Consider the following 4,044-nt stretch of genomic DNA (forward strand, 5'->3'; position numbering starts at 1 on the left):
TGCTCTCTGTGTTTTAATAAACCGTTTTGGCTTTTTATGTGCAGCAGCTGAAAAATGCAGCTACAGAAAATTCCTGTAATTTTTCCCGACCAAATGTGATGTGGTCGGTGAATGGTGAAGCGTTAACTGCCTGACTYCATGTTCAGTGAGATTTGATCGGAGGTCAAAGTGTTTATGGCTTGCTTTTCTTGCCCGGCTCCTTTCTAAGCCTTTAATTGTTTTGCTGTTTGCTGACTGAGCAAATCTTCTTGGGATTTGTGCCGTTACACAGATTACCGCAAACTTGTTTTTTTTACCCAACCTCTTCCCATCAAACACGAGATGTGCTGCGATTAGCTCAATAAGTGATTAACAACATGTATCAGCTAATTATTTACTACCCTTACTTAAAAAMAATACAATTAATTCAAAATTAGACTTGTTTTGGTTCTGCAGACACAGTGTAGATAAAGTAGGAGTTCAAAATACACTGTTAACATTTCTTATTGCCGAAGTAGCAGAAAAATCAGTAAAAGGGATCAGAATGATTAATCGWTCAGTAACGTCTCTCCTTCAGCCTGCATCCGTCTCCATAGCAACCTGCGTCCAYAGTAACCAAACACTGCCAAATCAAATGTTTAGTCAGCTAGCTAAATACTTAGCTCCGAACTAAATATTTAGCTAGYAAATGTTTACTAGCTAGCTAAGCTGGTGAATATTTAGTTTGAAGCTAATTATTTAGCTACAAATTATGCTAAAAATGTCACCAGCAAGCTAAAYGTTTAGCTCCAGCTTAAATATTTAGCTTCAAGCTTCAGTTCTGGTGGTTTGGGGATCTGGATGAAGCTTCAGACAACAGAAACATTTAGTCATTTCAACTAAAACACCAAAGTGAAAATGTGCAGCAGGACGGATGACGGCGACAGCCGAGTGCTGATATGAAACAGCTGCTATGGTTCTNGCAAGCTAAATATGTAGCTTCAAATTCCTCTAGCATCCATTCATCCTGCTAATAAGCTAAATATTTAGTCCCAAACTAAACATTTAGCTACAAACTAAATATTTAGTCCCAAATTAAATATTTTGGTACAAACTAAATATTTAGTTTGAAGGTAAATATTTAATTAGAAAGCTAATAGTTAGCTTCAAACTAAATATTTAGCCTCAAATTAAGTATTTAGTTTGAAGTTAAATATTTAGTTAAGAAGCTAAGCATTTAGCCTTAAACTAAACATTTTGCTCTGCTGTTTAGTTTGAGGCTAAATATTTAGTTTGCAACTGTGACGGTGAAAATATGGCTTTGAAAAACAATCCTCCATTTTTTTTCTCAATAATTTACTTGTTGACTTCACAAACGGCGGCCATATTTACTGCTGCAATGAKCTGTAAAATCAGAGCTGCTGCTACATTTCATATGAACTAATGATACGTTTTCATGCTGCTGTTTTGGTACAGAGGGATGATCTGAGAGTTTTGTCTCTTTGTGCTCATCCAGGCCTGAGCAGCACTGCTGTGAGTGAAACTCTGAGGTTCAAGACGACGAGGAAGAGGCGCRTGAAAAGCGTCCGGCCTCCTSATCATGTCTGAGTCTGTGTTGTGGGGAGGGGAGGAGACGCACCTCGCTGCTCCGGGGAGGAAAATTAAAACACCCAGGCAGAAAATAACCAGCTTTCCTCAGGATCCTGCATCTTCCTGCTGATCCTCTCTGACCTGCACAGCTTAGATTTCAGATTTTAACTCGTTTTTGTTTCCTCTGGAGTCATTTCTTCCTGTCCTGCAGGATCCCAGAAAACTGCCTGAAAAAGGTGGGAATGTTTCTTTCCATGCCGATGATTCTGTTGTGTTTGCAGAAATTTAACTGTAGGAGCTAACATAATGCTCCTGTGCTTTTTGCTTTAAAGAATACAGAAGTATTACATTGATAAATCGCATCAAGAGGCAGAAACGTATCTGACCTAGAATTTATTTTTTGCTCACCTAGTTCTTGGTTTGCAGCCGCCTGAAGCGCGAGCGTCACCTGTTGCAAATGTCTCGGCAAGCAAAGCGCTCCGSGTGGAGCGCTGCGTTAAAATAGAAGCAACACGACGCAGTGAAGAGTCAATGTGACGCAAAATAACRGAAACAAGCAGCTAGACCTCCGTTWCAACACCTCTGACTAAAACATTCACCGTTTTCCTCCGACCTTTAACCTGAGTCATGTTTTATAAACCCTATCAGCTTCATGAGATGAATTTATGAGATTAAAAACCCCATCGAGTGATTTCAGTCAGAGGTCAGATTAACAAAAAAACATTTACAGCATTTTAAAAGAGAATCAATGTTTTTGTATGGAGCTAAATTGGGGCCAGTTTGTGCAAAAAGAACAAAAATNAATATAATATAAAATTATAACTTCTAACATGCATAACTTTAAAATTACATTAATTCATATGAATCATCACCTCAAAGTGACAAAAATAGCAGATTTCTGAACATTTTGTTAATTTAATTTAGGAGAACAAGAGGAGATTGAGTTTAAGATACAGTACCTGCTACAGTACAAAGTAAAGGTGACTTGTCCACTCGAGACAGATGTTTTATGTTGTAACAATTCTTAATAATAAATATTTTAGTTTTGTTGTGAAATTGTAAAAAGAACAAGGGACACAGAGAAATCTCCATACATTTCCTGTAAAGATGCTAATTAGCTTGTCATTAATCACAGTGTTGCTCACCTTCTTCAGTGGGAAGAGTTGGGCTGATTTTGGGGGTTATGGCTCCAGCTTATTCTGACTCATCTTTAAATGTGGTAAAAAGATCAGAAACAAGTGAGATATACTAATATCATGCTAAAAAAAAAGCTCCTTTACTGACTAAATGCTGGTGAAAAGAGATTAACGTCAACATGTAGCTAAGCTAACGAAGCTAAAAAGTYGACCATCACATTATTTGACCCACCATTCTTGGTTTAAAAAAGTAAGTAGAAAAAAGATAAAAGAACAAAACATAAAGACAAAAATAAAAGAAAGTTTTCCAAGACACAAAGCGCATAAAGTACATTCARTGTTCTCTATTCAGGAGCCGTTTACTTTCCTCTAACTGTCGAAATTCTTGTTGACATGGTTACCGGCGTAAAACGCGTCAAAGATAGTTTGCAACYAAGAGCGCTCACTCYGTCATGTTTCTACAAAAACAACATGACAAAGACAGTTTGCAACACAGATATCACACTTTGTAYACAATTTTACACAGTTCTCAGCATGAATTTAATCATACAATTTATTAACTGGATTATTAATGTAACTTATTTCCACTATAATTTACAGCATATTYAAGTAATTTATCAYAGGATATACAAYACCATGCTTGTAGTAGTATTTCCACTTCCGGCRCCAGGAGAGCAACTAATATGAGATTAATTAAAAATATGACTCAAGTTGAGTGACTATGCAACATGAGTCATATCCGGAGCTGTTCAGCTTTTGTCCTGTACCAATCAAAATAACTTTGCAACTACCGCCATCTTGTGGTGAAATTAATCAAATGAAACTGAAGCGTGTAAAACAAATTTAGGGCATAAAATCGTTTTTTACTTTGTTTTGACTTGTAGCAAAAGGTAGTAAGTATATATCACAGATCTTATGACTCTTATTTATTAATATTTAAACAATACACTCACCCAGATCTGAATAACCATGAGGAAAATGYTTCCCCCACAAGGCAAATTCAATTAAACCTGAGAAATGATCTTATGGTGCKTCAACAAGGAAAGACAGCTCTAAGAAAAATAAATAAAATAAAATATGGAGCCAGAATCAGGTTTTCATTTAAAGGAATGCTTTATTGATCTCTACACATATACAACAAAACCGGAGATCTTTAATTATTTCAGCATGATTTCCCAAATCTCATCACTTTCCAGTCAGAGACGAAGCCAGGACCCAAAGTGAGTAAAGCTGCACTTCCCTTGGCACCCAAAACAAAACATAAAGGTACACCGTTCTCGTTTGGCCGTCTCCAAAAAATACAAAAAAATGCAGAAAAGGTTCATCTAAATCATCTAAGTTAGTGGGGAAAAAAGGGAGA

The 4,044-nt window shown here is 36.7% G+C and overlaps 1 long non-coding RNA gene across 1 annotated transcript in view; it reads right to left on the minus strand.

The window, feature by feature from the left end:
* The window catches only part of LOC103461910 (uncharacterized), a 7,858-nt gene extending 4,752 nt beyond the window's left edge, over positions 1-3,106 (minus strand). Inside the window, exons 1-2 of the long non-coding RNA XR_533240.2 lie at positions 2,917-3,106; positions 2,694-2,756 (exon numbers count right to left, since the gene is read on the minus strand). This is a non-coding gene — a long non-coding RNA (uncharacterized LOC103461910). The remainder of the gene's footprint in view (positions 1-2,693; positions 2,757-2,916) is intronic.
* Positions 3,107-4,044: the final 938 nt, after the last annotated feature.

Source organism: Poecilia reticulata, linkage group LG2 (genome assembly GCF_000633615.1).
Source record: "Poecilia reticulata strain Guanapo linkage group LG2, Guppy_female_1.0+MT, whole genome shotgun sequence".
Classification (NCBI taxonomy): Eukaryota; Metazoa; Chordata; class Actinopteri; order Cyprinodontiformes; family Poeciliidae; genus Poecilia; species Poecilia reticulata.